This window comes from Equus caballus, chromosome 2, assembly GCF_041296265.1.
Source record: "Equus caballus isolate H_3958 breed thoroughbred chromosome 2, TB-T2T, whole genome shotgun sequence".
Lineage (NCBI taxonomy): Eukaryota > Metazoa > Chordata > Mammalia > Perissodactyla > Equidae > Equus > Equus caballus.
Genome location: NC_091685.1, coordinates 33,179,336 through 33,201,601, shown reverse-complemented (window position 1 = coordinate 33,201,601; position 22,266 = coordinate 33,179,336). Strand labels below are relative to the sequence as shown.

General features: G+C 43.3%; 1 protein-coding gene across 41 annotated transcripts in view; it reads right to left on the bottom strand.

The window, feature by feature from the left end:
• EIF4G3 (eukaryotic translation initiation factor 4 gamma 3) overlaps positions 1 to 18,634 on the bottom strand; it is a 318,192-nt gene extending 299,558 nt beyond the window's left edge. For 19 of the 41 annotated variants that reach the window (XM_070246647.1, XM_070246662.1, XM_070246650.1 and 16 more), the window contains exons 1-2: positions 18,040 to 18,274; positions 17,505 to 17,688 (exon numbers count right to left, since the gene is read on the bottom strand). The gene's annotated coding sequence lies outside the window, so the exon portion shown is untranslated. Of the gene's footprint in view, positions 1 to 17,504; positions 17,689 to 18,039 lie in introns of those variants that run through there. The other 22 variants (XM_070246689.1, XM_070246732.1, XM_070246742.1 and 19 more) reach the window with 10 other exon arrangements.
• Positions 18,635 to 22,266: the final 3,632 nt, after the last annotated feature.

The following is a 22,266-nucleotide window of genomic DNA, read 5'->3' as shown; positions in this document are numbered from 1 at the left end:
ATAGCAGTATCACTAATTCTTCTAACTCTCAACTATGATATGTGCCACGGTGACATTTCTTTTTGACAGCTGAGGCCCTCAGAGAAGGGGCTGAATAAAGGATTTCCATGAACCTTTCCAACCCTCACATTCTAAGACTGGTTCTTTTTATTCTCAATCCCAGCATTAAATAATGCTGGATACTACGGCTGTTTAGGGGCTGGAAGATGAGTCAGCAGGTGAAGCCATTTGTGAGAAGCAGTTTCATTACACTTCGAACAACAGAGAAGCCAGCAAAAGACAGCTGCCATTGTTTACACTGCTGAACATGCTGTTGGGTTTCACAGGCCTGTAAAACAACCTATTGTCAGCAAACCCCATTTTTCTTAGTTAAGGGTTAAGAAACGTCAGATTTAGCTAGCAATTCCTAAAGCACAGTAAACAATCTCTTTTCTCAAAGCAGAACTAATGTAAGTGCCTAAAAGAACATTCAAAACCCATTCTTGCCACTAGGAATGTGCCTCTGATTGCAATAACCCAGGTCTCTCCATAGACTACCAATGTGATACATGCTCAGACACAAGAGAAGGAGCTTACAATAAGAAAAACAAATACAGGCATTAAAAAAAAAATCACAACACTGTTAACTATTCAAAGCACAAAGAAAGGAACTGAAAACAAAAAGGAGAAAGTATGAATTCCTAATCTTTTTTGAGAGAGCCAGAGAGGCCAAACCACCTGAAACTCAACAGAATTACCTTCTCTTGTTCTGGTTTTGAGTATTTTCAACTCAGTTTCACTTCTCAGAACCAAGTGTTCCATCTTTAAGAATCCTTCTGTCATAAGAAGAAGCCCCTCCAAATATATTTCTCAAAGCTGTGATTTCCAATGAAAGACTGAACTGCAAAACACCCTCTAATCGCTTTCTATTTTATATCCAGTGGCTCACCTAGGCATTACACCTAAATAACCTTCCTTTTCATTTTGAAAGCAAATTAACCCAATACTTCAAATTCCTAGCTGAACTAAATAGGAGATATGGTTCAAAGTTTAAATCAAAAGGCTACTTGTCAAGTATTAAATGTCACTTTCCCAAACTAACGCTCAGTGGGAAACTAATCTGGAAAGCTTAAAAAGACTGTGTGCTTTCTTGGTTCTCTTTCCTCTTTCCTCTCAGCACCTTCTTCCTCTTTTGTGTAGTTTCGTCATCTTCCTCAAGTCATCAGACACTGGACGACTAGGAACTTCTGCTTTTCTCTTCAGTCTCTCTGTTACGCTTACATTTTCAGATTTGTTTTTCCAGGCCTTTCTGCTCATCTGACTTCCATCTCCCTATTTCCACATGTCTAGTTATTGCCATTTGTTAAATGAATAAGACATTCCATTCATTTCAAATCCAACATGTCCTAAACTGAATTTATCTGCCCACTTTCTCAAAACATGATATAAAATTAAATCCTACATCTTTCTTACTCCATCAATGACAGCATCATTTTCCAAACTCAAAGCCTTGAAGTCAGTTTTAACTCTTTTCTTTCTTTCCAAGGATATTCAAATCTCGCTCTTTCTCCCCTTGATAGCTTTCATGATATGATCATCCTTTTCATTTCCCTCTAAACAGGATGTGCACCAGTAAAACCTTCAATGGGGCTAGTATATAGTCTCCACGCTTCCTGTCTATCTCAATCCATCCAGCAAAATCTCCATCTTCCTCTATGACCAAACATGTTAGTAGGGCCTCGGTCTTCAAAAACTTCCGCTTGTTACAAGATAAAAATACAGATTATTTAGCTAGATACCCAAATGTTTCCAAAACTGTCACATACACTGCACATTCACTACTTTCCATTATAGCCAAGCAGGTCCTCTGACTACCCTAAACACACCGTGTACCATTTCCTAACTACTGTAAATATATTTTCCCTCAACTGTAAATAATCTTCCCCTTACTACCCAAATCCTACTTCCTATTCCTCCAGTCCTCACTGACCTTTCAGGCTCTGACCTCCTACTTTCATTTAGAGAGCACATTAAATTCTTTGTTTGACTAGAGTGCCTAAGAGGCAGAGACCATGTTTCAGATTTCTTTTGTAACTCCTTCCTCAGTGAGCACATACTGTTATTAATAAATGCTCCTTTGGTCATTTAATAAATAATTATTGTGTGTCCACTAAGCACCAGGCACTATTAGCTCAACCTGTGTTATCAAAACAATGACCACTATTTCTTTTCCCTTTTCTACTTCTCTTACTCTTTTCTCAAGATTCCATTAGTTCTTTCCTTTTCCCTTGAGCATCCTAACCTTACCATTACCAGTTGTCTTTTCCATTCAACTGAACCTTCAGCTGAATAGCAGCTATGCTACTTTCATAAATATGATTCTGGAATACATCTTCTCTCCAAAAATTCTGAGAAAAATTAGAAAGAGTGACCAGGAGTATGTTTCTGAAGGCTATGTGGCCAACTGAAGGTTCCTCACAAACCGTAAGGTTTATCCTTAAGGATAAGGTTGTCCTCATCATTGACACTAATTTTCACACATGGTGCTGCTATGAACAGACCAAAGCCTTCAATTTCACTAAAAAGTCCACATTGGTAGACTTACTTTTTGTACCTAGACTCTGTGTTTGATAAATATGTGGTTAATTGAAGAAAGGGGTTGTTATTTTAAAAGTACAAATGGCTCCAGAACATTGGCATAGGGGTTAAATTCACACACTTCGATTCAGCAGCCCAGGGTTCAAAGGTTCAGATCTCAGGCACAGACCTACACACTGCTCATCAAGCCATGCTGTGGCGGTGTCCCACATACAAAATAAAGGATGACTAGCACAGATGTTAGCTCAGGGATAATCTTCCTCAAGCAAAAAGAGGAAGATTGGCAATGGATGTTAGCTCAGGGCCAATCTTCCTCACCAAAAAAATAAAAGAAAGTGTACAGGAATCTACTCATTTGTGCAAAAGAAATACAAAAAGGATAAACAGAAATAAAAGAAATCAGTTACCACGCCACAACTAGAAGGACCCACAACTAAGAGTACACAACTATGTACTGGGGGCCTTTGGGGAGGACAAATAAAATCTTAAAAAAAAAAAAAAAAAGAGATCAGTTACCTACAGGCCTAGGTGGGAAAGAAGGGGGAAATAGGAACTGGGTAGGAGTGATGGGAGTAAGACTTCTCTGAGTATATTTTTTTTTATATAACTGACTCTTAGAACCATAGTAATGTTTCACATATCTATAAAATAAATAATTAAAGGGGGCTGGCCCCGTGGCCGAGTGGTTAAGTTCGCGCGCTCCGCTGCAGGCGGCCCAGTGTTTCGTTGGTTCGAATCCTGGGCGCGGACATGGCACTGCTCATCAAACCACGCTGAGGCGGCATTCCACATGCCACAACTAGAAGGACCCACAACGAAGAATACACAACTATGTACCGGGGGGCTTTGGGGAGAAAAAGGAAAAAATAAAATCTTTCAAAAAAAATTAATTAAATAAATAAATAATTGAAATCAAGAGTAGAGGAATAGGGTTAGCAATTCTCAAACTATTTTATGTGTATACTATAATTAAATAAGTAAACAGATTGTAGCTAATGAGAGCCAGGTTTCTCACTGTTGGAGAAAGTTAAAATAAGAAAAAGGGGAAAGTTAAAACAAACTGGGTGGCATTCCAGTGGAATCGGACCTATCAATATAAACTTATGGTTTTTAACACACATACAGATACATAGAGAAATACAGGTGTGTGTATATAAGTGCTGTTAGTATACATACATGTATTTCCTAGCTCTGTCTGCTGAAAGGGCCCAGAAGCAGTGACATTGTAGTAATAATGAGCACGCGTAGGCCTAGATCTTGGTCACTAACACCATTTTCCAACAAAAAGAATCAGGATTTCTTGAAGAAATGGTTGATCCCAGGACTGGGGAAATGAACACACAAGATGAACCTAGAACATCTTGTGGTGCCAAAGTAAAGAAATGCTTAAAAAAAAGAGAAAAAAGGTGGTGGTTTGTTGAGAGAGCACAGGAGCCAAGTGAAGGAACTCAATAGCCAAAGCTGGAGCGATGTGAGCAATAAAACAAACAACGATAGTACTGGATTTTTTTTTTTAAAAGACAGGCACCTGAGCTAACAACTGTTGCCAATCTTTTTTTTTTATTAATTCTCCCCAAAGCCCCCAGTACATAGTTATATATTCTAGTTGTGAGTGCCTCTGGTTGTGGCGTGTGGGACGCCACCTCAGCGTGGCCTGATGAGCGGTGCCAGGTCCGCACCCAGGATGCGAACCAGCGAAACCCTGGGCCGCCGAAGCAGAGCGCGCAAACCCAACCACTCGGCCACAGGGCTGGCCCCAATAGTACTGGATTTTAACTCATAGAATAAAATACATATCCATGAGTCCATGATGATATAAATAAATAACAGAATAAATTAATAAATGGAGAAGAGAGACCTCTTCCTTACAGCAGAATTACAATTAAAAAATGTAGAAGGAAAGAGAGAAATAAAAAGTCTCAATGAGGCAACCAGAAACTTAATAAATGTCTATAAGATCTACTAGTTGCTAAAATTAGTAGGCCAAAGTTTGAGGAGAAATATTATTTACAGTCTCCCACAAGATATTTATGAACCCAAAGGGAAAGACAGTAACTCTACTGTAGAAAGACCTGCAGACACCAATTTAACCAACGTAATCATTACAATTTCAACACCATAAACTTCTTGAAATAATGCGCTAAGGAATGCATTTTCAAAATTTATAACCTTACTTTGATGATGAGAAAAACATCAAATTCAAACTGAGAAACATTCTATAAAATAACTGATCAGTAATTTTCAAAGGCATCAAGGTCATGAAAGATAAGGAAGGACTCAGGAATGATTACATACCAGAGGACACTAAAGAGAAATAGTAACTAAATGCAATGTGGGATCCTGGAACAGAAAAAGGACAGTGGAAAAATGGGTGAAAATTCTAATAAGCTCTGTAGTTGAGTTGATAATACTGTATCAATGTCAATTTCTTGTTCATGATAATTGTACTACGGTTATAGAAGATGCTATCTTTAGGGGAATAAGGTGAGGGATATAAGGGAACTCTTCCTACTGTTTTGGCAAGGTTTCTCTAAGTCTAAAATTATTTCAAATACAGTTGGCTTTTTCTTAAGAGGGCTGACAATACTTGCTCCTATTTAGTTCACATGCTAATGTCAAAGACTTTTGTAACTACAAGATCAAATACAAATTATTCGACAAAGGGATACAAAATGTTTTGCTGCCTCACAAAGCATTTTAGTAACATATTTAGAAACAGCATAAAGACTTCTAATTTTCTAAGCTATATAACAGTTACTAGGTAGAGTGACCACACAATTTACCATCCAATCCAGGACCATTATAGGAGAAAGGGGACTTCTGGTCACCCTACTAGTAGGTCAAAGTGCTTACCCTACTAATAAGTCAAAGTGGTCAGCGTTATTAAAGATCTCAAAACAGTGTGAGTTGGTATAAACGTGATGTTTAAGCAAGCCACCCTTAACTCCCTCAGCCTCTGGAACAAACGCCCCTGGGGAAGGGGGCCAGAGAGTTGAACCAGGAGATCCCCAAAGTAGACTATGCAAAGGGAAAATAAGCTAATGCATACTTATATGCTTGGATTTTCAATTATGCTTTTTATTTTTTTTTTATTTTTTTTTAAAGATTTTATTTTTTCCTTTTTCTCCCCAAAGCCCCCCGGTACATAGTTGTGTATTCTTCGTGGTGGGTTCTTCTAGTTGTGGCATGTGGGACGCTGCCTCAGCGTGGTCTGATGAGCAGTGCCATGTCCGCGCCCAGGATTCGAACCAACGAAACACTGGGCCGTCTGCAGCGGAGCGCGGGAACTTAACCACTCGGCCACGGGGCCAGCCCCTCAATTATGCTTTTTAAAAGAAGGTCAAGAATGAAATCACTGACTTTCCAGCGCAGCATTCAGCTTTCACCGCCTTGCCTAAAATGTACCACATTCAAGTACACTCTCCTAGTCACAACATAAAAGGTAATAAGCTAAGGTCAAGTACTCTGCTGTCTGCTTTTGAAACAAAAGTTACCTCAGAAAGCTGGACTGGTTCCAAATTCTAATATTTCTGAAAAGATCAACAACCTAATATTGAGAGTATCAGGTAAATATGATACATTAGCCTCAAAGACTCAACAATATTAATCAGGTACTTGATGTCATTAAAATTCTACATAGGTTAATTAAGACCTACTTCCTTTGCATATTTTGTTAAGAACTAAGCTAAAGATATGCATAATAATTTATAAAACTTAAGAACTAGATGTAATCTTAAAAAATCAGCAACCCCATTCCCAAACTGCAATATTTCTAGTCACTGAAGAGATGTTTTTGTGTGTGGAAAATCTTCATCCAAAGCAAATAAACTCTGTTTTTATTAGACCTGAAAGGTTATAAATTTCCTCTTCTTTAATGTGGTCTTTTCCTGAAGAGCAAAAAGAACCCATATTTCCCCAGTTTTGTTTCTTCACAGTAATACATACACTAGAATAGCCTGAGGGTATGATCTAACAAATTCAAAAAATCAAATTTAACTTGAAAATTATATAAAAGTTTTAGGACAGAACTAACATTCTATGTGAAATACAATAACCCAAGAATCTGTAACTTACTCACAATTTCAGTTCTTCACAGGACAGCAAAATAGCCTGATGCCCATGCTTTATGTTTTACAAAGCTATCACTGCCTAATAAGAATTTACCTTAATAACAGAAGCAGGAAAAATCTCCTTTGCGTAGTTCTTCTGTTTTCTAGGCATATACAAAATGTGGAATGGTCAAAGTTCATTCATTCAATAGACCATATTTTATAAATAGCACACCTCACTAAATCTCAAGTGCTTAATGAATTATACACTTTACATGTAGTTCTGTGATGCCATTCCTACTCTCCTAATCTTTCTTGGTCCTTATTTCAACTTGCACACCTCAACCAAATAAATCTTCAAAAATACTGTCTTCATCATGTCAGTTTCCCAACAAACAAAAAACAAAAACAAAAGATATGCAGTTGATTTTTGACAAGGTACAAAGACAATCCAATACGGAAAGAATAGTCTTTTCAACAAATGGTACTGAAATAACTGGATGCCCAGCGATGCTAAAGAATAAACTTGGACCCCTACTTCACCTCACACACATAAATTAACTCAAAACAGATCAAAGACCAAAATGTAAGAGCTGAAATTATAAAACTCTTAGAACAAAACAAAGGAGTAAATCTCAGTGACCTTGGGTTAGGCAAAGCCTTCTTAGACAAAATACAGAAGCACAAGTAACAAAAGAAAAATCGATAAATTGAACTTCATCAAAATTGAAAACTTTTGTGCTTCAAAGGAACTATCAACAAAGTGAAAGACAACCCACTGAATGGGAGAAAACATCTGCAAATGCTTTACCTGCTAAGGGACTTGTATCTAGAATATACAAAGAACTCTTACAACTCAATAATAAAAAGACAACCCAATTAAAAACTGGGCAAAGGATGTGAACAGACATTTCTCCAAAGACGAATGGCCAATAAGCACATGAAGAGATGCTCAACATCATTAGCCATGAAGCAAAAGCAAATCAAAGCCACAATGAGATACTACTTCACACCCACCAGGATGGCCTATAATCAAAGGCAGATAACAACAAGCAAGGGAACCTCAAACATTGCCGGCAGGAACGTAAAACGGTGCGGTCACTTTGGAAAACAGTTTGGCAGTTCCTCAAAACGTTAAACATGGAGCTACCTGAGAAAACCTAGCAACTGTACTCCCAGGTATACACCCAAGATAAATGAAAACATACGTCCACACAAAACGTTCACAGAATCGTTATTCACGACAGCCAAAACTTGAAACAACCCAAATGTCCACCAACCCAGTACTTTATTCAACTGAGGAATGAATAAAGAAAATATGGTCCTTGGAATATTATTCAACAATTAAGAAAAAAAAAAATAGTACTGAGGGGCCGGCCCGATGGCGCAGCAGTTAAGTTTGCACATTCCGCTTCTTGGTGGCCTGGGGTTCGCCGCCGGTTTGGATCCCGGGCACCGACATGGCACTGCTTGGCAAAAGCCATGCTGTGGTAGGCAACCCATGTATAAAATGGAGGAAGGTGGGCATGGATGTTAGCTCAGGGCCAGTCTTCCTCAGCAAAAAAAGGAGGATTGGCAGTAGTTAGCTCAGGGCTAATCTTCCTCAAAAAAAAAAGTAGTAGTACTGAAACATGTTACATGTTTCAACATGAATGTTGAAAACATTATGCAAAGTGAGAGAAACCAGTCACAAAAGACCACATATTATGTTATTCCATTTATATGAAATGTCCAGATTAGGCAAATTTATAGAGGCAGAAAGTAGATTAGTACTTGCCTAGGGCAGAGAGAAATTGAGGGAAACGGAGTCTAATGGGTTTCTTCAGGGAGTGATGAAAATGTTCTAAGATTGATTGTGGTGATGGTTCCATAATTCTGTGAATATACTCAAAGCCCCTGAATTGTACACTCTAAATGAGTGGCTTGTATGGTACGCAAATTATAATAAAGCTGTTTAAAAAAAAAGTAATGGTTTCACACAAGTGAAGTCTAACCTTCTCTTACACTCAAAGCCCTCTAGAATCTGGATCCATTATCTTGAGTATTCTACCACAAGAATCCTCCACTCCAGGCACAATGAACCAAGATCCATACAACCTAGCAAACACCACGCTTATTTCAAGCCCAAATCTTTGTTCATTCTGATCACCCACACACCACAACGCACTCCCCTCTACCCATCCAAATCCTGACTATATAGTCTTAAACTTTCAAATTTTTTTTAAAGTCATCTTTCAGTTCAAATTGTTTCTTATATGCTATTTTCAAGGACCCAGAAAAAGAGTCAGGACTTATCTCACTCACTCTTTCTCACACTCCTCCATTCTATCTTCAAGGTTCAGTCCTTCCCATTCTCAACGTAAAAACACTGTACTCTGGCCCCAAACTGGCTGTACTTACTTTCTACTTCCACCTAGTTTCCCTCCCCTTTGTCATCCAAAATTCTGTTTGTTTCCATACTTCAAACCCGTTTCCCTAAACCCACGTGAATCCCTTATGGTCTCTTCATTCTTCCTTCAATCACTCTGTATAATACCAACACTTCCTGAACATCAAGCGAAGGAATCACGGAGAAATCACACGTGTATACAACTCATAATTAACAAATACCACCCTGGCCGCCTGTCGTCTTTTTTTTAATTTAGTATGCTTGAATATATGGATGAAGATAGATTCAAACGGATAATTTAAAAAATGTACACAACTCCGAGGGGGGAATCTGTGAAGTTACACCGGGTTTAATGTTGTAAATAATACAAAACATTACAGGCACAATAACTGAAAAATGTCTCACTGATCGAAAAAGGTTTGAGCTCTTCTCTTTCTAACATGCAGTCATCACTTCTGAGCTACAAGTCAAAGGTGAAAGAAGATCAAGAAACTCTTTCCAGAGAAACAAAAATAGTTCATTCCAAATTGAGGAATAAAACTATTTAAAAAGTAGTTTTTGTGGGCAGATCGCTAGGTAACAAAATAAGCAAGATATAAAACTTAATATGTAATTTCACCTTAAGTTACTTTACAAAAAAGAGGACAGAATTTAAGTCCATCAAAATTAAAATCCATAGAAAAAAGGACAGGAAAGAAATACACCAAAACATTCACAGCAGCTATCTCTACGTACTAACATTATGGATGATTTTTTACTTTTCTGTATTTTTTAAATTTCCTGATTTGGTTACGTGTCACTCTTATCATAACACAAATTTTTTAATACTAACATTTAACTATAAATGTTTTTCATCTTTAGCCTTTATACCAACCCTAATCCTCAGTATCTATACTTCAAATGCAACTCAGCCACTTTAAGTGGCTTTGTAAACTGGGTCAGTGCTATTCCATCTTAAAGGAAATTATGGAACTATTTTCAATTCAATTACATATCACTGCAAAACAGTTTTAGGGCAGCCTTGAGTGCTAAAAGTGAGTTGTGATGCCATCTATATTAGCCTTAAAACTTATCTTAAAACTGATTCCCAGACTCTAATTTAATCAAGATTTCATTCAACAAATATTTACAGACTTCCTACTATCTCCCAAGCACTGTTCTAGGTGCCGGCAATTCAATAGTAAACAAAACTCACAAAAATCTCTGCCTTCATGGAGCTTACATTCTATTGATAAAATTTAATGCCTCATAAGTGTCAGGGAACACTACACACTGAGCTTGAAAAAGTATAAAACTACTAGTTAACAAAGGTCATAAAAACTGACAAATTTCAAATGTACTTAAAATAGTTTAAACTATCTCAAATTTCAGCTGAGGCTACAGAAGAGTGAAAAACTCCTGGTTGGCAGCAAGCCAAAGAACTAGGAGACATTTGAGAATTCAGAGGTAGCTTGGGATCCTGTAATATTTCATCAATATAAATCTCAGCTGCAATTTATACATAGCTTGAAGTCATGTGCCTGGCTAATAATCAGAACATAGTTAGTTTCCTATTATATTAGCTCAAAATATTATTCCTAAAATAAAAATAGATTGTCTCATCACCGTTTATTCCAGAACTTACTTTCCCTCACACCTCATAATGCACTAACTTTATCGTCACTCAGAATGAGCCAGCATCTGACCAAGGCAAGCCTATCGGACAGTCTCAAGCCATCCCATGAGAGACTATACAGTCCTCACTACTAAAGTCACAGAGGCGTTTCAGTCTGTTTGGCTAATCCAACATTAATAAGCCAAAACCAGAGGCTTCTTATACGAGCAAGTTGCCTTCCCTCTGATCCATGTTAACATGCTTCTACTATCAATAAGTCACCACAGAAACATGTCACTGACCATCATACAGACTAAGAAATCATTAGTAAAATCCTTCCCATCTACTTGCAAGAACAAAACAAACCTCAAACCATAATCCTCAGGATCACAGGACCTGATAATTCAAGAGTGTCACTTAATAAAATAGTCTAACATCTTCATTTTAGAGAACAGGAAACTGATGCCCAGAGCAGTTACGTGACTAGTCCAAGATACATCTATTAAATGGAAGAGCCAAACTCAAATCCAGATTTTTGTTTTTTCTCCAAATCAGGTACACTTCTCAATACACCAAACTAAACCTGCTTATATTTTAAGGCTAGAAGGTACTGTTTCCAATGCAAAGTCTAATGTCAGAAGGGCAGGGGGCTGTTATGAGATGAGTGGGAAGGAGACCAGGAACAACCAAACACAGATATCAGATCTGACATGTATCTTCTCATAGTCTAATTCCTCAGATTAGGATGCAGAAGATACTCTGAACCTACAGCAATTGTGTTTTGATTACCAGTTCTCTACTATCTCCTCTAGTAATCTACTCCTGCTAAAAAACTGAAATGTGACTGAAATCCATTTAGTAAAATGGGGAAAAGTCAGCTGGCAGAAGGAGAAAGCCATATAAAGCTAAGGTGATTCTTACTCATCCTTCTAATTTAGCTCAGATGTCAACTTCTCCTAGGAGGCCCTAACTCCTCCCTCCCCCAGACTAGGCTCCTACAGCAGAGTTATCATCTTACAGATCTTCCTCAACTTATGATGGCATTATGTCCCAATAAACCCACTGTAAATTGAAAATATCTTACAACAAAAATGCTTTTAATACCGCTAACCTACCAAACATCACAGCTTAGCCTAGTCTACCTTAAACGTGTGTGAAACACTTACATTAGCCCACAGTTAGGCAAAATCATCTAACACGAAACCTATTTTATAATAAAGTGATGCATATCTCACGTAACTTACTGAATACTGTACTCAAAGTGAATACCATAAAGGCTGCCTGGGTACAGATGGTTCTCAGTGTATCAGTTGTTCACCCTCAGGGTTGCCTGGCTGACCGGGAGCTGCAGCTCGCTGCCACTGCCCAGCATCACAAAAGTATCGCACCTCGGGTGCTAGCCCAGGAAAAGATCAAAACTCAAAATTCGAGGTACATTTTCCCCTGAATGCATATTATCATCACATTATTGTAAAGTCGAAAAATCTTAAGTCAAACCATGGTAAGTCAGGAACAGTCTATACTTGGCTCATGGTATTCTGTCCTTTTGCCAGTTCGGACCAAGTTCTTTGAGAGCAAAGATTTTATCTTAGCTTTTCAACCCTTGATCTAACACTGAAGTCTGGCACACAGTTGGTGCTAAATAAGTGAACAAATAAATTTTAAAATTTGCCACTCATATTGAAGTCCCAATATAAATGGCCAAAATGTGATAACCCTATTATGATTTCAAACGCAGTTTTCAAACTCTTCTTTTTTTTTTTTGGAGGAAAATTAGCCCTGAGCTAATATCTGCCACCAATCCTCCTCTTCTTGCTGAGGAAGACTGGCCCTGAGCTCACATCCGTGTCCATCTTCCTCTACTTTATGTGTGGGACGCCTACGACAGCATGGCTTGCCAAGTGGTGCCATGTCCACACCCGGGATCCAAACGGGAGAACCCCGGGCCACTAAAAAGCAGAACGTGCAAACTTAACCTCTGCGCCACTGGTCTGGCCCCTCAAACATTTTTTAGATCTTTTTGTAAAAAATCTTATCAGAAACCTCAATGTGGAAAAGCAACATATCAGTCTTTAGGTGGTTTAAATTCTCAGAGTTTGACCGAAAATACCTCACTTTAAGACCTGTAAGCCTAGGACAGGGAACAGCAGAAGCAGAGGTAAGTGCCAATGTGATCCAGCATCTGAGTAACTTACTTTCTTCTTTACCTCCATCTTGCATCAGTCTCCCTCTCTCCTTCCTAAAAGAGGATCTGCCCTCTAGGGGCACAGATCCATCTTTGTTGATGGTGGCGCTTTCGAGCAGAAACTGCTGGCCACTACATGAGCTCGAGTTATACTTGCTAGCTATAATGGTATTTTGCTAGAGGCCTTGCTAACTTCTGAACAAGCAGAAACATGCACTGAATCAAATGTGGTAGGCCTATTCCTCTGCTTTAAGGCTCAACAAGGTAAAGATAACATACCTGTCTAGCAGTATGTGGCTACGAGTTAGAATAAGGTACACTATCACTACATTCTAGATTACTCCACAGAGCTCCTTGACTATACACAGACCTACCCCTAGCTATCAAATATGAGAGCAGCCCTCCTCCCACTCCCACATGCAGACTTGGTAAGAAGTAGTGTGGCATAGCAGAAAGGACATTCACAGGCTTTGGAGTCAGTCATACCACAGTCTGAACTGCAGACCACCAATTACTAGATGGACAACCTTGGGAAGATTACTTAACTTCTCTGCACTTTAGCTTACTCATCTGTAACACAGAGACAGTACCTACCTCATTAGAGTTCTCTTGAGAATTAAATGAAATCATGAATACATGGCTCCTAGAACAGGAGGTACTCAATAAATGAATACTATTAACAGCATTATTCAGATTTACCTTTGGTAAAAAGGCAAAAAAGAAGAAAGCAAACATGACTGGCTTCACTCTATAAAACTGAAAATCAGGGGCCAGCCCGGTGGCACAGCGGTTAAGTGTCCTCGTTCTGCTTCGGCAGCCCGGGGTTTGCCGGTTCGGATCCCAGGTGCGGACATAGCACCGCTTGGCACGCCATGCTGTGGTAGGCATCCCACATATACAGTAGAGGAAGATGGGCATGGATGTTAGCTCAGGGCCAATCTTCCTCAGCAAAAGAAGAGGACTGGCAGATGTTAGCTCAGGGCTAATTTTCCTCAAAAAAAAACCCCTGAAAATCAGGGGGGGCGGCCCTGTGGCTGAGTGGTTAAATTTGCACGCTCCGCTTCAGCGGCCCAGGGTCTCACCGCTTCGGATCCTGGGCGCAGACATGGCACCACTCATCAGGCCATGCTAAGGTGGCGTCCCACATGCCACAACTGGAAGGACCCACAACTAAAATACACAACTATGTACCAGGGGGGCTTTGGGGAGAAAAAGGAAAAACAAAAATTCTGTAAAAAAGAAAAAAACTCAAAATCAACACGGAAAACAGAAAAAGGACAATCACAGTAACAAAAGAAAACAACAACGGGAATATTTGTTTTTAATACATGTCATAGGTAAGACAAAACAGCTGAGGGCACAGGTCATTTTCCGATTGTCACAGGCCTTTTATCAAATTCAGTTCCTTCAAAAAGCCCACTGCCCTGATTTTAACTAAACTGGCTGCCCCAAAACAGTAACTAGACTCCCTAGAAATGTCAGCAGCCCTAAGGGAAATTACACCCTGAAGTCTTTCCATATAAATAGAGAGAACACTGTGTATTCATAACAGACTGCAAAATTATTCTGTTTAAGTCAGAACTATTTGGGCACCTGAATTCAAAACTCATTTATCCTTAATTATCTGAAGGGTCAACAATTTCCAGCTAAAGGACTAGGCTTTTAATGGCAGGCCAAGAAACCCCTGAAAATGTAAGGAAGATTTTGTGCATGGGCAGTTTTCTGTGGAGAGGGTCTATAAGCTTTCATCAAAATGTCAAAGTTGTTTGCTACCCAGAAAAGGTTAAGAATCACTCAAGATTCTCAACAGAGCTTCTTGGAACCTCAAACTGAGAAGGTGGGGTGACCGTATCTCAAGGCAAATATTCTGAAGTGCCAATTTCATAAACCGTCCATATTGGAATATGTTATGAAAGCTCTAAGCATACTTCTCCCTCGCCAGTGGCATTTTTCATACCAGGGTTTACCCTTTCTTGCATCCCCCACCATCCCTGCCCACCCTCTACCAGGCCCCCTCCCTTGCCTCCTTGTAGTCAAAGGCCTCTACCTGAAATGGACTTATGGGCCTGCCATGCAATACTGATGCCTACGCAAGCAGCTTCCAGTTTATATGAAGATCCATTATCACTAACATTTCCCTTCATTTCTGATTTGTCACTTGAACACTAAGTACAAATGAAGGACGCCTTGTCACGGGAATCTCCAAGTATTTTTACAAATTCAAAATACTATCTGAATTTATTAATTCAATAGAAACAGAACTGCACCTGTATATTTTGAGGAACCAGAGATTTAATCAAGGCTTAGAAAGAGCAACTCCAGCTTTGCACTCCAGTCTCGATGCTTCAACGCATATCAACTTATCACACAATGACCGCATTCATCAAAGAAATACAAATTCCTACACACCCTCAGGGTAGAAAAGCAGATTTGCTCTCTGTCAATCCATTTTTAACCAATTCCCCATTACCAATGCTAGCAATTTCACCATTGATATGTCCTAACAAAATCTGTAACCTATACTTCATTTACTATACAGGCTTTTAGATTTTGGCAATTGTAACCCTTCGGTGTGTAAAGCAAAGAGAAGATAACAGAGTTGTGAAATACATCAAGAAGAAAATTAATTTTAGCTTCGATGACATGAGGGAAAGTAAAAACTTAAAGCCACAGAAAACCGAGTATGCTGTATTACTACAAATAGATTTAATTGGAAAATTTAATCTCCATTGGAAATTACATCTTAAATTTATCCCCTTTAATAACTGTTACAGTATTAGTAACTACTTTTATGTTGCAACCAACTCAGAGCTTTTATAAGTCCTTCCTTTGTGAAATGCATTGAGAAAAAGCACACGTGAAACAACTTAAGTCATAGCTGTGTGTCCAAATATCGCCACCAAATTCACCAAGCAGTGTCATATTCAGCACTGCCTTCCTTACTTATTACTTTGTACCTCAACAACACATACTATAGGCTTCCTTTCATTTGTTTAATTGCCAAAACAGCTCAAAGATGCAGGTAATGAATAATATACTTGGTGGCACAGTATAGAAACTTACAGCCCTAACCAAATATGGGCAATCAAATTAAAAAAAAGACAGAAATTAGGAAGGAATTTAAACTCATAAAGCATTAACTGAAAATATCTTTACGAACTCCGACACTGAACTCCTACCTCAAGTAGAGAAATCAGCCAACCTTCTTCCCCCGTAATAAAGCAATGAGGAATATTGAGCAAAACTAACCAGGTTTTCCATAAACAACACTAAGGTACCACCAAGCATTCTCATCCGTGAACAATTCTTAATGGAACAGAATCAGGCAGGATAAAAACATTATGAAATCAGTACACACATCACACTGGAATGGAATTTATCTCCACTCTGCGCCACACTGCCTGGGTTGAAAAAATGTGGACTAATAATATTTAAAGAACAGAGAAAATGATACTTGACAGAAACCAAAACGATGCCCTGAAATGACTCAGAGATCTTTCCCTTCTCAAAGTAATCGATACAGACGAGAATCAAACTAGACTGTGAAATAATCTGCGGACCTCACAGCAGTTAGCTTATTTGCTCAAACACCCTACTCTCTAAAAGTCAAACACAGGATGACACAAATACAAAAACACAACACGTCTAACATCCAGTGATGATTTATTGATTTACACAAACAGAGCGGATGGGGGTGGCACATGATGAAATGTTATTCTCAGGTAGGTAACACCTTTCTAAATCTCCGTGGCATTCATGAAATCAACGTTCTACCTTCCCCGGCTAGTTTTTCACTTAAAATACCTTCGCACCAAGTGTTTTCGATCAAAGCTGTCCAAAAAAATTCTACAATCGAGCAAATAACATGAGATTAGACACATTCAATACTACACTTGCCTCCAGAAGCGCTGGGACCTCCAGACACAAGGCCTATGGAAGAGCAAATTAAAGCCCTTTAAAAACACTCGGCGTAACACAAGCCTTCCAAGAAGCGAGACTTTTGGGGGTGATGGGTAATGTCAGTTAACTTCCTCTTCCTTTAAAAAAGGTCAAAGACAGGGAAGCGTCCGGTGTAACATTTCCTCCTCAGATCGCGTTCCACCACAAACCACATCACAACTCTCCCAATCGCTAAAAAACATCAGCCAGAGGGAGTGCCTTCTGCAAATCCTCACCGTAGATTTAAAATCCCACTTACCTCCGAAACGAGCCGATTAGTTTCAAACGGGAAATTTACCCATCAAGTTTATTATGTATTAATAACCACCACCAGGGAAGGAAGCCCCCCCGTGCCCCGCTGCAGGGGGAGGTGAAGGCGGAGGAGGAGGAGGGTGTCGTCCTCACAACAATCAGAGAAAAGCCTTCGCCGCAGGCTGGGTCCCAGGCACCAGCAAATTCTGCCCTTAAGGGGGGAGGGGGAGTTAGGGGAGGAGAAGCGAGAAGAGGGAAGGGACCCCCAGCCCTAGGGGGGAGGCGGCAGAAGCGACGCCGAGGGGAGCTGGCTTTCACGGTACTGCAGAGGGTCCCGGGGTCCCCGCAGGGCTGCCGCCGGGCACCCGAAAAGCTCCGGCCGAGCCCGGGGCGGCGGCTCGGGGAGCGGCCCCTTCCCTGGCTGGACTGGGGCGGCCGGCAGGAGGGTCCCCGGAGGGGCCACAGCCCCCTGGACTGCGGCGAGGGGCCGACGGGCGGGCAGGAAGGTGAAAAGGATACTGTTGGGGCGCCGGGGTCTGGAGGGCCCTGATGTTCGGGTGAGGAGGGGCCGCCGCTGCCGCTGCCGCTGCCGCCGCCGCCGCCGCCGCTGCCGCTGCTGCTGCCGCCGGGTGAGGAGGCGGGACCGCTGCCGCCGCCGCCGCCGCTCCGGTGCCGGGTCCGGTTCCTGCTGCAGCCGCTGAGCCTGATTTCAGAGCCGGTTTCTGCGGTAAACTCATGGCAAAGCGAAGCCACCAACCCCCCCAGAGCGGGACCGGGCGCGCCGGGGTGCAGGGGCCGGGGGCAGCGGGGGGGCGGGATGGGGGCAGACCCGGGGAGGCGGCGGGAGCGGGGGGCCGGGGGGAGGCTGGGAGGAGGAGGAGGAGGGGGCCGGGGCCGGTCACACACGCCCGCCGCCGCCGCCGCCGCCGCCGCCGCCGCCTCCGGCAGCAGCAGCCGCCCCGCGGGCCAGCACCACCGGCTGCCGGTCTCCGTGACAACGCGACCCCGGGGGGGGGGCCGGACCCGGCGGGGGCAGGAGGCGGAGAGACCGGACCTTTCACGGCAATATCCTCATGGGCCGGCGGCGGGGGATCTTTATCCCCCTCCCCGGGGGAAGCGGCGCCCTTCTCGGTAGCGGGGCTCAGGCGATGCCGGCGGATTTTCTTCACTCAACGAGCAGAGCATCCAACATGGCGCTGTGGCCGCCTCCAGCAGTCCGGCAGGACGGCCGCTCGGAAAACTTCGGGCCTTTTCGGAGTGGCTCGGGTGGACGAGGGTGGGAAGCCTCTTCGGCTCTTTCCGGAGACTGCGAGCGGTCGGGATTCTTCGGAAACACTCGGGGTCGTCTTCGGCCGCCGTTCGGGAGCGCTCCGGGGCTGACTCGCTTCCTCGGGAAAGATCGGCGAGGGGGTTCTCCCAGGCTCGCCGCGGCGGGGGCGCGGGGCGGAGGGAGAGAGCAAAGGCGAGGACTGGTCTGCGAGAGCCCTCCCTTGCCGCCCGGCCTGGAAGAACAATGGTGACGCCCCGGAGCCTGCGGTCCGCAGAGCCCTGTCCGCAGGGGCGGGAGGCGGTGAGGCGAGCAGCCTCGGGCACGGTGGACGGAACCGCTTAGGCAGCGTGCAGCGGCCGGGCGGGAACCCGCCGCGTGCGCCTGTTGGCATAATAAAGAGCGCTCGCCGGGCCCTGGCGACGCAGCTCACGTCCATTGTGTCGACACCGCGCCCTCCTATCCTCAGGAGGTAAGTGGAATGAGGCGCCCACGGCGGGAGCACACTGAGGCTGGGGGAAGGAAAGTGACTGGCCCAAGGTCACCCAGCCGGGAAAGGACAGAGCCAAGCTTGGGTCTGAATTCCCCCTCCGTCTGGATGAACCTTGCCCCTCCCGCCTCCCACGTTGCGTGGGGACCTGATCCAACTCGCCTTATCTAATCGGCCTTGACTGGGCTCTGTGCACCGGTTCTTCCAAGGTCCGCCCCAAGACTGGAGCACCCGTTGACCAGCCAGTGGTCAGCTCCCCAGTGGCCTACGCCTATGCTGGGGTAACACTTGTGGATAACGGCTTTTTCTGCCCAGCTGGACCGACCAAGCCCACCCCAGCCCCTCCCTCACACCCTGCCCCCAGCAGGGGTTTTGTCCTAGGCACCCTGAGCACTGAGTGGAAAGGAAGAGATCGCGTGGCCATCCCGGTAACAATGGTCATCAACAATGGTCATCGGGCACTGAGCACTTCGTGGTCACTATTTCACACAGTCCTGTGAAGTAGGTGGGACCCATCTTACCAGTGAAGAAACTGAGGCTTGGGGAGGCTCAATACCATCAGGCAACAGAAGAGCTGAGAAGATTGAGGCTCAAAACGGACCAGAGACTTTCCCAAGGTCACGTGGAGTGTGGAGTTGGCAGCGTCAAAATTAGAATCCGGTTCTGACTCCCGCCATACTGCTTCACGCTGCCTGCCTTTTTTTAATTCACATAAAGTTCTACACATAGTGGGTGCTTCATTCTTGACGGTCCCTGGCTCCCTCTGGGATAAAGGAGCATCTGGAAGAAGGTGATACCACAACGCCTCACCACGGGTCCGCAGTTCCTAGCGCTGAAAAGGAAGCCTCGTCCCCGTGTCCAGGCTGGAGGACAGGAGCTAGTTCATACTCTGGGATCCTAAACCGTTTGGATTTGTAATACCTTGGATTTGATTTCTTAGGGTTGCATTTTTTGCTCTTCTCCAGGCATGACTGGCTCCAGGAAAGATTCCCATGTGGTTCTTCAGTTCCTCAGATTCTTCTTCTCTGTCCGGAGATCTCAGACTTCCTTATCCCAATCAAAATCTGCTCCCAGGAAAGAATTTGGCTTCTCACTTACACAAGGGTGATAACAGACTGATAATTGCTTAATTGTTGTTCTTTTCTGAGTTAGTTTCATTTCTGACTTAATAATAGCTACAAGCATCAGGCGATTACTGTGTGCCTGGTCTTTGCTAAGCACTTTATGAGCATTATCTCTCCTAAAACGGATAAGACCTTGGGCAAAATAATGTACAAGTCCCTGCTAAGATTCTGGCCCCAGGCAATCAATGCAGGGAGGCTTATAGGGAGCCAAGTCGAAAAGGTAGAGCTGTCTCCTTTCTTGGAAAGGCATGGCCCAGCTCAAGACCTCCCTTCTCACACAGGGCAACTAATATTTATTGAACACCTACTATGTGTCAGGCTACAACTCCCCTAAACATTTTGCTTACGTTGATTCTTACTCCCCTCAACAACTCTGCAAAGTATTGTTATATCCCATTTACAAATGCAGAAACTGAGGCTCTAAGATGTGAAGAAGCAACTTGTGTGACTTGTCAGTGGAAATGCTGGCTTTCAAACCCAAGGCATCTGACTCCAGGTCTGATCTGCCATGTTGCCTTCAACATAGCGACTTCCCTACTGTGTGGTCAGAGGCACTGTCAACAAGCAAAGCTGACTTTGTGAACTTGCTGGCTGAGAGCCCTCCATGGCTCCCCTGTTGCCTTCAGGATCCAGTCTAAATTCAAGATCCTGCAGGATCTGGCTCCACTTTCCTCCTGCCACACCCACCTCAAGTCCAGAGCTGCAGCCACCTTAATCTACTGCAAGCAAAGCCATGCTCCTTCTCGCCCTGGGGCCTGTGTACAAACTGCTCCGACTACCCATAACCCCAAACCACCCTCTCCCCTCTTAGTCAGTTGGCTAATCCCTGTTCCTGCTTCAAGGCTTGGCTCAGGCCTCACCTCCTCCAAGCAGCCTTCCCTCACTCCCCACACTGAGTTAGACACCCTCCTCTAGACTCCCAAGGCAGTGGATGCTTAGCTCTCAGGGCACTCTCAGTGTTGAGCAATTAGAGAGTAGAGCCATAGGAATTACCTGAGTTTGATTCTCTGCCCTATCATGTATTAGCTGTGTGACCTTGGAGAAGTCACTTAACCTCTGCAAGCCTTGGCTTTCTCATCTGTAAAATGGAGACTCTACCTCCTATCATGAGAAATAAGACAACAAATACAAAGGCCTTAGCCGAGTCCCTGGCTCATGATACTTGTTGGATACATTTTAGCTGTTACTATTCATTTACACAGGAACATTACTTAATCTTTTGAAAGATCCGTGATATCTAGCACTCAATAAATAGGATGTGAAACTAGCTGAAGGACAGAATGATTGTGAATTGCCAGAGGAGAAGTCCTGGGTGCCACAGAGCCCAGGCTGGGCCTCACTGCACAGGGAGCGAGACGGAGGAGAGCATCCTGGAGCAGGCAACGCCAGCCCACGGGGGGGTGCTGTCTCTGACCTCCCACCACGCAGAGGACCCTGCGTTCCCCCCCGGAGTAATTATTCCTCTCCCTCTGCGCTCCGAGAGCCAGCAGACAGGTGAAGGCTTGGTTCAGGCTTCTCATGACTGGGGGATGCTGCATTGCTTATTTTCACGTGGGGCCACTGCTGTGTTTCTCTCAGTAAACTGGAGACTGGGCTCAGGGGACCCCTTAATTTCTTAATTGAAAACTTTCAAAAACGATCTTGCAAAGTGGAGTTCTTTCTCGCCTTCATTTTTCCTCCTGGCAGGGACTGGCCCTTCAGCATAAAGGCAAGCCATGTTATGCCAACAGAAGCTGTCTTGAGCAGCCGCGGTGAGGTTTGTGTATTACTGGGTGCTCCACTCTGAGACATGCGAACGTCCACCAAGGCTTGATGAGGAAGAGCTAGGATGGACCTTGGCCGCCCAAGATCTAGACCCCAGGCAGTGAAGACAGAGAGATGGGAAGCCAAGACAGTTTAAAAGAAAAAAAACGGGGGCTGACACAGTGGTTAAGTGCACACATTCTGCTTCTCAGTGGCCCGGGGTTCACCGCTTCATATCCCGGGTGCAGACATGGCACCACGTGGCAAGCCATGCTGTGGTAGGCGTCCCACATATAAAGTGGAGGAAGATGGGCATGGACGTTAGCTCAAGGCCAGTCTTCCTCAGCAAAAAGAGGAGGATTGGCAGCAGTTAGCTCAGGGCTAATCTTCCTCAAAAAAAATAAAGAAAGAAAAGAAGAAAGACCAAGGAAGAAGAAAGTGAAGTGCACCCATCATCTGAAGTAGACGTGGATGGAAGAAGTCTCCAATGGGAAGAGCAAAGAAATACAGTATTTTGTACTGCAAGCATGTTCATAATCGGCCACGAATAATCTTCAGTAAAGAGCTGTGCCAGCAGGCCCTTCCAAACGTCATAGGGCCCAGTGGTAGGGTAGCATGTGAGGGTGGCAGTTCCTTTCAAAGGTAGGAGACTTTAAG